The 16,085-nt window shown below is 43.2% G+C and overlaps 1 protein-coding gene across 4 annotated transcripts in view; it reads left to right on the plus strand.

Moving 5' to 3' along the window:
* The first annotated feature begins 5,405 nt into the window (after window positions 1–5,405).
* The window catches only part of CNOT6 (CCR4-NOT transcription complex subunit 6), a 32,575-nt gene continuing 21,895 nt past the window's right edge, over window positions 5,406–16,085 (plus strand). For 2 of the 4 annotated variants that reach the window (XM_063349057.1, XM_063349060.1), the window contains exon 1: window positions 5,406–5,594. The gene's annotated coding sequence lies outside the window, so the exon portion shown is untranslated. Of the gene's footprint in view, window positions 5,595–7,462; window positions 7,768–15,029; window positions 15,052–16,085 lie in introns of those variants that run through there. The other 2 variants (XM_063349058.1, XM_063349059.1) reach the window with 2 other exon arrangements.

Consider the following 16,085-nt stretch of genomic DNA (forward strand, 5'->3'; position numbering starts at 1 on the left):
TTCAGTGAACTATCAGGCATCAAATGATTACAGTATTATTGCATTTTTTTACACATGAAAAACTGCACGCTGTGGTTTTTTTTAAAGCCATGCCCAAGCGGCAGTATCCTGCCTGTCTGATCCGCGCTGTGAAATCCTGGCTCTCCTGAAGGCTGGAGCTTCCGAGCCGTCGTACGAACCTACATCAGCCATGCAGTGCCACGGCAGGGGGAAGCTTTACAACGCAGGAGCACAGATGGGATCAGCTTGCAAGTAAATATGTTTCTGTTGCTAGAGAAAAGCGTAGAGAGCAACAATGAATAAAGATGAAAAATAAGACGCTGACAGAAGAACGGAAAAATCCCCCCAAACGGGTACAAAGAGAAGAGGATACGGTAGAAAGGACCAAAAACCTGGATGGGTAGTTTGGGCAGCTGGCTTTCCACTAATGAGAATCCTTACATCTTACATCAATAATGCCATTATTTGGCATTTAACCTCTCAGTTGTGACTCCATAACTGGGCATTCAAGTATTTCATAGCAATTTTCACTATTCACTCACAGACATAAAAGCTCTTCCCATGAAAGGCAAAGCCTTGTGCTCCTTTTGCGGTGCTTTGAATGCAGCCAGGAGCTCTGCCCGTGTAATGAATGCATGCAGGTCGTACCTTTTACTTTTTCTTCCGTATCATTAACTTAGTTTTAATACGAAAAGAAGGTCATCTTCTTGGAGAAATGTAGCCAAGAGTTGGAGAGGTGATTCTAGAGACAAAAATTTCTAAGAATCAGCCTGCATTTAAAAAATGACAATGAGGAAAACAACATCATGATTCATAATTCCACCTTCTTAACAGTGTTCAGCTTTTAATATTTGATTAGGACAAGTAAGAATTATGGTATTCTTAGATCTATTACTTCACAACTACAGTATAGCACAAATGCACACACTAGAAAATATTAATGATTAAATGCTCCATAGACCTGCAAGCTTGTGGTAGAGAACAAGTTTCAATACACATTTTGAACTGTTACAATCCTGAAAACAGATCAAATATCTAAATAATTATAACAGTCATCTAAACATGGCATACAAGCACCTAAGGTGGTAGCAGCGTTAAGTAGTAGGCAAAAAGGAGTTAAAAATTCTTCTCTCACTATGGCAGTCTTCATACTAAATGCAGGTATTTCTAGGAAGCAAGCTTTTGATAATATTCAACTTCAAGTACTTAGACCATTTTTGTATAACAATGCATACTAAAGTAACACTAAGGCTTCAAAGCCCTCACCTACAAATTGTGCCATCCCAGGATTAAAATTCCTTAATTCAGCTCTGTTGCGGATATGCATAAGGAGAGTTTTCAATTATCTTTTTACATACAAGTCTTTTGGAAACTAGTGAACTTCATTCCATGCAGAGGAAAGCAGGAATATTAATTGCCTCAATGCTTTTTGTATGGGGCTTTCACTGTAGTTTTAATGCTCAATAAACATCAAAGATTTATCTTTACTATCCAACTGTGACAGAAGATGCTCTTACATTCACCCAGTAGATGGAGAACAGGCCATAAAACACAAGGCTGAAGTCATTAAGCATGCAATGATTTCAGATGTGCAATATGAGTGCTCCTAGTCCTCATTTTTCAGAGTACCTGTCATTTTAGGAATACCCCATCTTCAGAGCAGTGGTCCCACTGATCTCCATAGCCATGGAAGCTATCCTGCAGTTCGGATCCCTCTCTCTCTACCTGGACAGATTGGAAATGTTGACCATAATTGAACTCTGCCCTCCAGTTTGGGATCCCTCTCCTCCTCCCAGTTACTCCCATCTTTCCTCCTCATTATCTCCCCTGTTTTGCCATAACCCTGCTCTCCTCCCCTGCTTCATTTCTTGCCTCCAGTTGCATTGGTTTTTTTTCACATTTCCTGGGCACAGAAAGCGGGGGAATGGAGAGCACCGAGCCTTGCCATGTTCGCCTCTTCTGCAGCCCCAGACATGAGAGCTTTCACAAGCCACGACAGCTCTGTACCTGCTCTCTCTCCGGATGGGGCGATGTCTCTTCAGCTCACCCATCACATATGAGCCGTGCAGCATGAAGGAGACATCTTTTACGACAAAGAATTTAGAAGTCATACAAGCCTCTACTGTACAACTGTATATAGATATTTCCAAAGAGCACAGCTTCACCAAATTTGGTGATTTAAACGAAGCAAAAAGCACCACAGCTCAGCCAAAAAGGCAACTCTCTACCACAAGTTTCACATCCCTCTGTCAGTGCATGGAGGCAACAGGACCTCAAACAAGCTGTGAGCGCTGGTGAGATGGACCGAGTCCCCAAGTCCTCCCAGGTGCCCTCCCCAGCTCCGGCCTGGGATGCCGGCATGAAAAGGGGAGAGGGCAGCGGTGCTACGAGTTTCTAAATTACTCACAACAAATACTTCTGGCTCCAGGTATAAGGTCAGGAAGGTTGTTTAGCTTTCACCTTCGTTTTGTGGGACACATGGTTGTGTGTCACAAGCAAGGTTTGGCCCAACTGGAGCCTTATTCCACAGCACAAATAGGTATTTCTGTTTTAGGGCTAAGGAATGAAAACTTAAGCTCAGAGTATGGTAAATTTAACATTGTGTTTTAAAAAGTGACTAATTTCTGCTCTAATCTAATTGTCTTTCACGGCAGTACTGTCCCAAACTCAGGACAACGACACTCCGTGCCACATGGCAGCTCCTGAGACGTATGGAAACTGCCATGGGCAGGTAAAAGATTAATGGAAAAGGCTCTTTTTTGATTGATGAATCTGTGACCTTGAGCAACAAGAGCGCTTGCACCAAGTATATCTGCCATGCGAGACAGACAAAATGAGAGAGGCTCATATTACACTCTCAGATCTCATTAAGCACCCAGACCAGAAACACCGATACTGGCACTGGCCATCTGCTCCGCTGTTTGCCTGGTTACAGGTCTGATAACACTTACAGGGAGCAAAAGTTAATCATACGTACAGATGAGCCGCAGCACTTCTGCACAGGAAATTCAGTGGAGCATAACAGTTTCTAAAAAAAACCCACCCACATACCTGTTTTTACTTCGTTCTGTTGTTTCAAACCACACAGGCAAGCTGGCAGTTCAAAGAAAAATTGTTGACATAAAAGGCCATAACATTAGATTCTTCAAATATTGTTGCTGTTTTTATAAATAACCTGCAAAGTTATCAGAAAGTTAATTAACTTGAAATGTGCCAAATTGCTGGGATCTCCTGTAAGTTTATGGAAGGGGCAACAACACAGAATTATTTTTTAATTGCTTTTAAATTATTTCCTCTAATGTTTATCTCAGTTATTTGAGAATTACTAGTATTTTCTGCCATTTGTGCTCCACTTGCAGCGAAGGCCCTCACCAGCAGACCTTTCCAAGTCTACCGTAATATTACCCCAGCACTCATCCCCGAGGAATGAAGTTTCCCTGCAAGCATTTTTCGAGACTTGTGATCAGCTGAATTTTCTTTGCTGAGCAGCAATTTTTGGAAAATCCTGCAACGTATTCAAAGACTTTCCTACTGCTTTTGGAGAATTGGCTCTGAGCGAAATGATATAGTCTATTGAGGCCATATCTGACCTAGAAAGTATTAACTGAAGAATGTGCGGGACAGCTGGTTATCGGAAAGAACAGACCCGCAGCGCAGGGGAATGACATGCAGAGCTACTCGAGTTCGTTCTGAATGACTGTCAGCCCTCCAGAGCCAGCCAAGCCTGGGAAGCAGATACAGAGCTTCTGCCAGAGCTGTGCCGCATCCCATATCGGAGCGAGCTCAGATATCTCTAGCACAGGACTGCGCCATGCGGCGAGGAGATAGTTTATCATCCAAGAGCATTTCAGATACGCCATATGACAAGGTTGAACAGAAATCTGAAGTATAGTAGGATTATTTCCAACAAAGTGCCAAAGGGCTCAGCCTTTCAATGGAGGATGTTCTGTGATCGGCTTTGGTACACAGCGTGCCATGTTTTTCAAAGCACTGGTCTTGATGGTCACTGTTGTCGGTGTTCCTCAGAAGCACGACCAGGTACCATCCTGTTTTAAATCATGTTCAGTTTCCGTGAGGGCGGTGAGCCCCTGGCCCAGGTTGCCCAGAGAAGCTGTGGCTGCCCCATCCCTGGAGGGGTTCAAGGCCAGGCTGGACGGGGCTTGGAGCAACCTGGGCTGGTGGGAGGTGTCCCTGCCCAGGGCAGGGGCGTGGGACTAGATGATATTTAAGGTCCCTTCCAACTCTAACCATTCTGTGATTCTACAATTCCATGAAAAGAGAATGTCTTGTTGCACAAGGTCAGTGCCATTTACGTCCAGCTACACATCCAGTTATACCTAAAGAGATGAGCCTTCAATTCTTTCTCAGCTTTCCCAGTTCAGGAATCAGGTTGTGTATCTGGGATAACGTCTTTTTCTTTACTATTCCTTTTGATGAAGTGGTACGTACCAAGCACACGTTTGCCGCCACATCACCACTGTTTGAACATTTTAACTCTCCGAAAATCAGAGGAAATTCTTCATTTGGAAGTCATTATTTACAATTTTGGCCAGTAACACACCACGGATGGCACTTCTCCACCATCACCACCCCTAGCAACTCTTGTCTTACTGTAAAGTCTTGTTGCACAGGGGCAGTAATAACAACACTTTACAAGATTGTCCCTTATTTTCCCAAATATCTTGGGGATGCGTCCATTAATTGGTTCAAGGGACAAAACGATGTGAACCGTAACCCGAGTTTCACAAAGGTGCTGATGGCCATGCTGGTGGCCATTCCACCGTAAACGCTGTTTGTGCAAAATGTCACAGCAAAGGATCCGGGGCGCTATTTTGCTATGAAGTACTAAAAGATACCCTCTTCCCTAAAAAAGCGCTCAGCGCACCATCCACGTTTCGCCCGAGCGCATCCTCTGCCAGTTTGAGCTCCCGATTCGGAGTTCTGCAGGAGAATTTAAAGTTTTGGTTTGGGTTTTTTTGTGGGTTTGTTTTTTTTTTTTTTTTTTTCAAAAAAGAGTGACTATTTCAATCAGGCTCACCAGCCACTATTTTAACTAGCCGTCCCGCGCTCCTGCTAGAAACCGTTTCCCCCCCACACCCCCGCGACGCCCCATTTCCACGGGGGTTTTTTTGCGAGGCGGCTGACACCGTCACCCACTTCTCCGCCTTTCCCCCCCGCGATTCCTACGGGGACACCCCAAAACCCAGCTCCAAACGCCATTTACCACCCACACGGCCCCTCTGTCCCCCCCCACCTCAGGGTAGCCCTGAGGTCGCCGCGGCCTCCTGCCCAGGCCGCCCGCACTCCGCGCACGCTCCGCGGCCGCGGAGCGTGCGCGGAGTGCGGGCGGCCTGGGCAGGAGGGGCGGAGGGAAAGGAGGAGGAGGAGGAGGAGGAGGAGGAGGAGGAGGAGGGCCGGCCCGCCCGCAGCCGCCGCCGCCGCCAGCGCCGCCATGATGCTTGTTTGCTTTCAATGAGTGTGAGGAGGAGGAGGCGGGGGGGAGCCGCTCTCCCGTCCGGCCCGCGGCAGGAAACAAAGAGCCAGGCAGGCGGCGGAGCGAGGGCGGCGGGGGGACGGGGATGCTGCAGCCACAGGTAGGGGCGGGGGGAGGGGAAATTTGGGGAAAGGGGGGGGGTTTCTCTCATTTTGGGGGGGGTGGTGGGGAGGGAAGCAGTACTTACGCCGGGGGGGGGGTGTACCGCTGTGTGTGTGGGGGGGAGTTTCCCTCAGAGTTTGGGGGTGTCATGGAGGGGGGGGGACAGGCCGCACCGTGTGGTTTGGGGGTGTCATGGGGGAAGGGGGGGACAGGCCCCTCTGGGCGTGAGGTGGCTCCGCCGGGGGGGGGAAGAAGCGCTGGGCCCCGGGCGGTTGTTGCTGCGGGGACGCCCCCGGGAGGAGGCTCCGCGGCCCCGGGGAAGGAGGCGGGGGGGGGGGGGGGGAAATGTCTGGTATGAAGGCGGGGAAAAGGGGGGCTCCGCCGCCGGAGGCCGGTAAACACCCACCCGGTGTGCGGGAGGGAGCCGGGCCGGGCGGCGCCGCGCAAGGAGCCCGGGCGCATTTGCATCGGGAAGGCAATTAAGCGAAATTAGTATAATGGCATCTGGAAGCCTGAAGTTGTTTTTTTTGTTGTTGTTGGTTGGGGGGGTGGGGGGGTGTTGTTTTTTTTATTTTTTTTTTTTATTCGCTGTGCAATTGAGTTTAAAATAATTAAACAAAGGCAGAGGGAAATGACATCAATCTGGTAATTGCCCGTCCAGCCTCAGCGCACGGCTTCCCCCCCCAGCGCCGTCGCCTCCCCGGAGGCCGCCGTGCCTGCCGGGGCGCGTACCGAGGGCCGGCAGCGCTGCCTGTCAGCGGAGCGCCCCTCTGGGGCCGCCGGGACCCGCCCGCCCCGCTGCGCTGCGCTGCGCTCCGCCCCGCCGGCAGCCGCGGCCTCGCCGGGGCCCGGAGCGGCCCTGGCTCGTTCCGGCGGAGGGAAACGGCGAGACCGGAGCGGGGGAGTGATTGGCAGCCCCGGCGGCCAATAGGAGGGCGCGGGGGGGCGGGCCGCGCGCCGGCACGTGAGGCCGGGGGCCAGGCGCATGCAGGGATAAACAGAGGGGAATTGGGGCGGGCGGGCCCCGGGGGGGCAGAGAAACTGCGGTGCGGACGGCAATTACTCTCTAATTGAGCTGATTAGGAGGGGATTTTTTTAGTTGCGCGTGTTGGTCTCGGGCAGGTGTAGAGGGACTGAGCACCTGAGCTGGGTGCAGGACGTGGCCTGGAGGAGAGGGGGGTGGTAGCTCCTGGACACCACGGTCTGCCATCGTCCCTGCAGGGCAGCTTCCCTCGTTTACAGTTCTATAGAGAATTTTAAACCTGGGATCAGCCAAGGCTTTAGAAAAGCACATATCTATACACCTGTCTCTGTCTTGATATACAAGTATATTGTGAACGCGTATTTTATCAGCAGTTTTTCCACAAACATTAAAAATTCATATGAAACCTACTTTGCTTTGTGTAATACAAGATACATCTTCAGAACAAATACAGTAATACTTTGTGTAATGCAAGAAATATATTCAGAACAAATACAGTAAAACAGGGGGTTTGTTGTGTTTTACTTTAATACAGATATCTGTGTTTCCACAAATGCGTAGAAAATTGTATTACTGGAAATATAACTTCACAGGCGGGTATTTGCTTTGTAACCAGAGTTGCAGATCTGCTGGTTTTTTCGTTTGATTTCTGGGGCTTATTTTCTTAATCTAGATTTCACCACAATGGGTAACTAATTCAAAATTCAAGGGATTAAGAAATACCTGTGGTATTTGTCTGGCTTAAATACAAAGATGTGCAAGCGTTGACTGGTAATTGTATTGTATCTCGCATTTTTTTTTCATTCTAGAGCAGGTCTCGTAATTGGGAATTTATCAACATTTCCACTGGGGTAATTTTACAGGATTATCCGCCCTCTGTTCTTCCTGCTGGTTCATCTGGACTCTGTGGAGTTTGCTGCTAGCAATGAAGCCTTCTGTGGGGGTTTATTCATGCTATTACTGAAATGCAGCCCTTCGCATTTGGATTAACTCTTTGTTCACTTTTCACCTGAATCGCTTGGATCAGTCCATTTATAAAAAGGATACTACCATGCATCTCTTTTCTGTTTGCATTTTGAAGTTGAACTCTGAATACAGTCTTGATGTGTTCAGGCCGTTCACTTTGCTTGAATTTTAGAGGAAGAACTGAAATATAAAGATAGATGAGACTGTAATACTGCATGGGCAGGTAAATACTTTTGACATTTTATATATGAAGACTTGAAAACATGCTACGAAGGGTCACAAAGTGGTACCACAAGTGTGGTACCTTTCAAGGTAAAAATCTTTAGGGTCAGGCTGTACTAGATATTAGGAAGACGTTCTTCTAAGCAAGTGCAGTGTTCGTGATGGAAAACACTGTTTTTAAGATGAGGTAGAGCACTCCCAAGATTGAGCAAACTAAAAATTGTTTCCCAACTGACAACTATTTTTTTAAAGCATGGCAGCGTACATAAAAATGGTCCTGTTAATCAGTCATCAGAAAGCTAAGTATTTTTGTTTCTAGCACAGTGTATCTTATTATTTGGATCACCACTGTGCACAGGCAGCTGGCTGGTGAACCAGAATTCCGCCGTCCAGTTGTGCAGCACCTGCTGCAGAGGCCCTGGTTCTGTTCGTTAACAGAATATTGAGGTTTAAAATTATTCTCTTGTTTTGTCATGCAGTTTTGGCTGTACACATGTATATGTGCAGTCCGTAACATTACATCCCTGGCCCAAGTGGGGCCACGTTAAGTGAGGATTGTGCATAGAGTGTATCTTTATCAGTGAAGATGCCTTCAGAATTGACAGAATATACAAGAATTGTCACTTATTTCCATAGGACTTTTTGCTAGGAGAAATGTCTAGTGCTAAAAGGCTTCAGTTGTGTCTGATGAGTTTGAAAAAATACCACTGACCTTAAAACCCCCCAAGAATAATCTCAACAGACACTACTTCTAGAGTTTAGTCCTACGTGCATGAGATGGAGGTTGACCCTTGCCCTGTTGCATACAATATATCTGGTTTGTTTTTTTTTTTCTGTTTGTATATTGGGATTTTTGCACGCCTTCTGGTGCCACAATACTTTACTGGTACATCATTGAATCCAGTCTAAATTTAGACTTATTCATGGTGTAATTTTGAAAGCTGTATACATGAATTGCTCAAACTGAGTCACTGCAGGGTTTCATCTGTTTTGTATTCCCTCTTCAGTGTTGGTGCTTCACACTTGGAAGTGTGATTATTGTACAATATCCTGCAAGATTATTAGCATTGTATTAAGTGACATAATTTATGCTCCTGCATTGAAATTGGGTCATAGAAGTCCACTCAGCAGGGAAGCTTGGCATAAGCTTGGGGACCTGCACTCACAGATTCTACATTGAGCAATTTCTGCAGTTGAAGTCTTTACGAGTTTACAAATGCTTAGGCAGGTCCTGTAGAAAAAGCTGTTTAAATGCTTAACATGTACTTTTGAGCTACTAATTACACTTCCAAGATGGTGCTCATTTGGAAAAAAAAAAAATTGGCAACAACTCAGATTTTCTCTTTTGTAAGCCTGCAACACGAATCCTTTTGTTAATGCCTCAGAGGGCTTTTTTTAAGTGAAGGAATCAAGGAGGGACTAGGAGCAGAAAATATATACATGGTTGTTTACTTTAGAAGTAAAATACTTGCTGTTAGGCTTCTTATGTATGCTATAATGGAGCTCTGCAGGAATATTTATTTTTTTTTAGCCTGGGAAAGCCATTAGGTGTGTTATTGAGGCTGCCATCAAGATGTTGTGATCAGAGCCCAGGTATTTTGATGGCTCTCTTGAGCGTTTTAGTTCACGTTCCTGATACACAACATATGCAACCTTTGTTTTGCAAGTTAAGCGGCTTCCTACATTAAGCCTCTCCTAAAGATATTGTACCATTTTACAATACCAGTATCTCCAAGGCCTCCTTCAGCTCTTAGAGCTCCCTACTTTCCTTAGCAAGGCAGCAGTTTCACTCTGAAGACTGGGAGTTTCTAGAACATGCTGAAGAAATCTGCGTGATAGTTCATGTCGTTAGGGTACGACATCTTGCCATAGTTAGGAGAAGTAGTAGTATATACCATAATTTGGTATCTGTATATCACAAATAACCTGTGCAGCCTTACTGTCTGAGCTATTTTGGAGTACATTGATGAGTGAGACGTGGATGCTGCAAGTTGATCTGACTTAAATGGTGCTCCACAAAAGTGTCTCTCTGCATACGTAAGTTCACAGAGTGGGAATCTTTAAGCACTGACTGCGCTTCACAGAAGGATCCTTTCATGTGCTTTTTGGAACAAAAACCATGTTGAAGTGACACCTACAAAGACAGGACGGCTTGAAACTAAACTAAAACACAGATAAGTTTGAGTGTGGTCTGATGTGTATCACCTGTCAGAACAAGGAGGTGGCATCATAATGGCTAAACAATAAAAAGTATTATGATGTTTTATGCCCAACTTTGACCATTATCACTTCTTAATATTCTTCTGAAGAAGTTTTAGCAGTTGTCCACCCAACTGACAAGCTTTGCCTGACAAAGCAAAGGTCCTGTGGACTCGGATAGAGGAGTTTCAGTGCTGCCTTAATCACAATCGATCTATAAATAGAGAAGTATTTTCAGGGATGAGAGTTCTTAGGAACAAGTTATCTGTGTGAGGAATAATTAAAACTAGAAAGGACTCCTGGCTTTGCTGAGCATGAAAGATCCACCTCTGGAGGTTTGAGAACCATTTTTACAATAATTATTGGTGATGGCATAGGTGCTTTCTGTGTAGGGAGCAGTAGGCATGATCACCCCGTGGTTTCTTCTGGTGTAGTATGTCAGGACATTTCTCCGGTGGCAGAACTTGGAAAGCTGGTATATTGGTTGCTTATTAACTCCACATAATCTACGTCAGTACAACTGTCTGAGTAATGCTGAAAACCAACCAGTGTCGCGGCTGGAGTGGTGGTACTTTTTTTTTTTTAAACCACCAGCAATAAACCCCAATTTCTTACCTGGGTATCATTGTTGGTTTTCAGCAGTGTCTCACAAACAGCTGCACCAACACGACAGAGGGGGATGATGAAGTGGAATATGAGGACAGGAAAGAAATTTCAAGCTGGCTTTGCTGTGCAAGAGCGTGGCTGTGGAACAACATTCTCAGGCTTGTTGGTTGAATTTGAAGTAAAAACATTCTATGAATAGTCTAGTTGCTTCTATCAGGATGTGGCTAGATGGGTAGAGCGTGAGCTGTGTGAACGAGTTTAGTAACATCCTGAACTTCAGTTAGTTTAGCAACTCTAATATTAACAAGCATTTAAACATCTAGAAATTGGTTTTTCTAGGAAGGCAAAGATTTTTGGATGTGGATACTGACATCTCTTGTCAAGCTCTCCTTCAGCTCTATAGCCGGAATGCTGAAAATGAGCTCATGTCCAGACTTCGTTTAAAATAGCTAGGTTGTCTTTTATGTTCTACTGCAAGGCTAAGAAAGAGAAGAAAGTTTTGTGCGATGACTTTATGTTTTTACCCACAACAACAGAAGAGTGGTAATTATTCTGCAGATGCATAAAGGAAGATGTGGTAAGGGACATTGTATGTGGTAGTATTTAGAATAGCTTACCGAGTTAGACAAAGATAAGAAATGATGCAGTAGTTACTGTAAACAAGAATTAGTGTCCCATATATTGTGAAGACTCATAACTAAATTGCCAAATGTGATCATCTGGACACAACCAGTGGAGTAAGAGATGGTATTGTGTTAATATTTTGGAGTGTAAGACCATTCTCGTTAGCTTTCTGAAGACGTTTGTAGGTGAAGCTTTTAAGCCTTGATCTCACCGACTATTTGCATTTTTAAAACTTGAAGCTAAATGTTTTAAGATGGAACTCTTCCTTTTAAAGTTGATCTTTTCAGTTCCATCTTATTTGTACAGTATATGATTATGTAATGCAACTAAATTCTTAGAGTAATTAGTGAACCTGACTGATCTTTTAATGTATTGACATTTCAGACTACACTAAAATAGAAAATACAGAAGTCTGCATGTTGTATAGAACTCATTAGGCAGCTAAAGTGTTTCTAGGGATACCAGTTAAAGGTCAGCCTTTGCTTTGCAATTTGGTTTTGCGTTAATGTTTGTTTTGCATACAGCAGCCTTCTACTATAGGCATAATTACATACGATTGCTGATAATTAAGAACTATGCTAATCATCTGGACTACATCTATGCTACACGGAGAACATTTGAATGTAGTATTTCTAATCATTAGATGTTGTGCAGGGTAAAGGGTGTGAATCTGAGTTCTTTATCACGAGCCAGATAAAACAGATCTATCTTTTAGGTCTGTCTAAGAGATGGAGGAGTCCAGGACCTCTGTGCTGAATTGTGCCTCTTGTATTCTGACCATTTTGGAGTTCTCTTTTCAACCCAAACAGGTCTTTATAGCAACTGAACATGGAAGTGAAAATTGCTTCTTTGCCTTAGTGAAACTATGGTAAATAAGTCTTTCAGGCCTTCCAAGGTTTAGGGGGTTACATGTACATTCAACATTAAAGTGTGGGGCTGCAGGTTGCTCATTTGATAGGAAATTGTGATTGTGAGTGGAGGGGCGGCAGGTTGGGCAGGAGGAGGAGTGGAGCTTTGGAAAATGGCAACCTCCCTACCCCCACCACACACCTTGTAACCAGCCAGTTTGTATTTCCAAGAACAAGTAGTTAAGAAGGACAAAGAAACCTTAATTAAATTTTAAATACCTGCAGATCAAAACTTAATAATATGGTTGTCTTAAAAACACGGATTGACTGATTTTTGGACTTAAAATGTGAAGCCTGATCTAGTCCTATGTATAGCTCTGTAGTCTAATCAAGTCTTCCTGATTTGAAATCAGCAAATATATCCTTTAACGTTTGTGGCCCAGTTGATCTGAACCAGGATTCTTTGCTTTTCTTGAGTTTTGGGAGGTTTATGTCTCGTTTTAGTCAGTTTTGGCAAGATTAAGGGTTTTACAGAACTTTTACAGCTTTATAGATTTTTTTTGAAAGAATATTAAAGCATTTGTCATCTTCTGAGTTTCCTGTAGTAGAACTTACATATGCAAAAATCAAATAACTCATCTGAGTTAGTCATATTCCAGATATACTCACATGAACTAATGAGTATTGACTTAATTGGTATCTTATATATATTATTACCTAGTTGTGATGCATGTTCCCATCCCACTGCATTATCTAAGCCTGGAAAAGAGGAAGGGTAACTTGTGGTTTTGTATTGGCAGTCGTGTAAAATTCTAGTTTTAGAAGTCCTCAAAATATGATGAAGCAGCATTACTTCCCTGATGAAGCCGTTAAATCTTAATATGCTAAGAGCCACTAAAATGTGGTCCTACCAAGTGAAAAAGCACTTGGAATGAGCCAGTTGGCTTTGTGTTGACTCAACAGCATTTTTATTTTTTTAATTTAGATTATTCCAACATTATGCTATAAATTGGGTTAAAGGGATCTCGACACTTTCCCACGTTATAGTTGAGTCCCTTGGGGGTGGGGAGTGTTTCAGGAGCCATTCCTGGGCTGCTCTGGTTCTGCCTGTGCACACAGCTGCTCCGTGCCGTCCCTCCCCGCACTAGCTAAAAGGAAATTCTTAATTCACAGCATGTATTCTGAAAAATTCAGGTGTTACCCTTTAGCTTGTTTCCCAATCAGATTTTTCTGAGTCTTATTTTTTCAATACTATATACTTACTGTAAAAAAGAAAATTACTTGAACAGCATTTTTAAAATAAAATGCCAAGAGTGTTTGCACTAGTCAACAAATAATAGGTGTTTACACAACAGACTTAATATTTACCTAAAAGTAGCATACTAGTAGGAAAAAAAATAAATATCTTCCTTTACTTGCAACGCTGATGTTTTCTTTGTGTATATTTCAATAGGGCAATCTTGTTCACTCCTACAAAGTTAAATGTATGGTTGTATTTCAATAGCTGGGCAAGTCTTCAAACTTCTGTTTATTCAGCATCAAAATATTTGTAGTTTTAGTATGGATTCCTCTAATTTGAGGAAGCTTTAATTCCTTCAAAATTTTTTCTTTCAGGTAGTGGCTTGCGCCTGCATTTCTGAACTTCGATTTATCCACTTGCACAGTTGTGTATTGTAGCAAAATATAACCAGAAGCTATATTTCATAGCAGGGTGCACGTATCCTTCCATATTATGGTGTATACCTGCTAATACTTGGGAAAACCAGAACTGTGGGTGTATGTTAACATTTATTTTTAAAAAGCCAAAGTTTCAATTTAGTCTATTCCAAATATAACACTGATAGAAATAAGACTGCCATGAAATTTAGAAGGCTTTGTAGGGCCAGCTGGGATGCATTGCGTACTTGCTTCCTTTCCTCATGGCAGTATCTTGCCTATGAATATTTTTTCCATCATTTTTCAGTATTAAGATCACTATCTAGTTTGTTCCCTGTGCGTGGTGTAGGCTGAGGATAAATACAGTCATTGACTCAGTTCGTCAAGTGTGTAAATTCTGCAGGGACTGACCTTTATCATAAGCCTGTTTGAAGCTTCTGGTGCTTTTCTGTGAAAAGACAGATGTTGCACCGTGTCATCCCAGGGACAGTGTCCGTTTATGCAGGGCTGTTGCTTCATTTGCCTGTATTTCAAGCTGAAATGTAATTAAGTTCCCGTAGAAATTTGTAACTTGCTGAATAAAGTGCCACCAGCGACAGGAAGGTGAAAGCAGTAACCTTGATTCATTTTGGAAAAGCATTTGTTTAAAGAATGGGTAGCGAGTCTTTGAAGTGTGAACGCGCAAGTCTAAGTTCTATAGTAAAAACTGAAGTACAACACTATGAAATTAGTATGAAATTACCTTAAAGAATTTTTTCCAAGGCATAGTAATCTTTTAGGTGTATTCCTGTTCCCTTTGAAGAGGGTCACTGTTAGCAATTTCTGTTCATTCTAATAAAGCCTAACAGTAGCCATTAACCCTTTAAATGCAAGTCAACATTTCTGATTAGCCTATACATTGCTAGAACTGCTACAACTTTAAGTTATCTAAAAGGCAGCGTACTTTGCCTTCAGTTAGGATTTCAGACTTTGCTCAGTGTTACTATTTAACTGATGCATGGGTGAGGGCAGTTGGAAGCAAGATTTTGCTTCCTGCTCTGGGAGGGGAGATTTCGGGTAGATGTGGCTGGAGAGACAATTCTGCTGTTCTGATTCCAGGTCCGTAAACAGCTGTGCTGCAAATCCACACATACATCACTGCTGTACAGGAATAATAATACAGGAAGCTCAGCTTCCTCAAATTTTTAATTTTTTTTTCCTCCTTCCCCTTGGCTTTTGGGCAGTTTAATTCTCCTAACCAGCTCCTTTTGTTACCAGACAGAAGTCAGCGCTGGTGCAGGAGCGGAGTGGAAATACACAGTCCTGGGGAGGAAGGAACTGCAGCAGGACCAGCTTCGTTCCGCTTCATGCCTGTAAAACCACAGCGCAAGTGGCTGGGGGCAGGGGGTGGGGGGGAGGCAAGGAGGATCCTAAATTAACTGCGAATTCAAGATGCATCAGTCAATTTGAGAAACACTTCTATTTGTGGGGAAGGTCATTGAAACCCATTTTGAAATGAAACTTTGGATTGCATACAAGAGAGTTTCAAGGGTAAAGGCACAAGGTTACGAATGAATGGTCTGGGATGAGCTTCCAGTATTAGGGTTTGGAGAGAGAAAGAAGTGTCACCTGTATGTGGTATCATTTTCTTAGGAAACCTTTGAGCAACTTAATAGTTTATAATTAATAGGAGATTGTGTTCTATCCTGCTGTCTTTCTGCAGTGCAAGAGTCGTTTATTTGGTAACTAGTACTGTACTGCATCAATAAATTGAAAATTACTTAAACTATCTTGTTACTTTATTATATCTAGATTTGTATAGCTTATTCACTGTTTTTAATTAAAGTAGCAAAAAGTTTGAGTAGTTCTGCCCTTGATCAGGTGTGGCACTGCTTTGTTTACCTCCCCCTCCTGGCTGTCTTCTAATCTACATCAGTTTATTAGTGATAAGTAATACCAAGTAAAGCAGGTGAGGAAAAAAAGAGAGTCAAAAGAAGTCATCAACATGTGTCAAGAAGTTTCAGAAGGGGAGTTGTAATGCTTCAGCAAAGTCACCTTGAGGTATTTCTAAAGGCACTCACATATTTGTAAATGGGATTTGTGGATGCTGCTTAGTAAGTATTGAAATAGTTATTTCAGAATAGATGATTGGGTCAGATAAAGCTGTATCTGAACATTAACCCACGCTGCTCTCACTTGTTCCTTGTTTTCTGTGAAGTTTTAGTATCCATTTTTTCTTTGCCTAATATAAGTTTTGATATAGAAGAAGCTGATGCTTCTAGGAGAGTTTTTATAGCAAATTTGATATCTATGTTTATATTAAAGTTAATACTATAAAGGATTGATGGTAAGCTTGGCCTACAGGAGTTGTCTAATGTATTTAGTTTTAAAGTAGAGTTAACTTATC

This window comes from Chroicocephalus ridibundus, chromosome 11, assembly GCF_963924245.1.
Source record: "Chroicocephalus ridibundus chromosome 11, bChrRid1.1, whole genome shotgun sequence".
Lineage (NCBI taxonomy): Eukaryota > Metazoa > Chordata > Aves > Charadriiformes > Laridae > Chroicocephalus > Chroicocephalus ridibundus.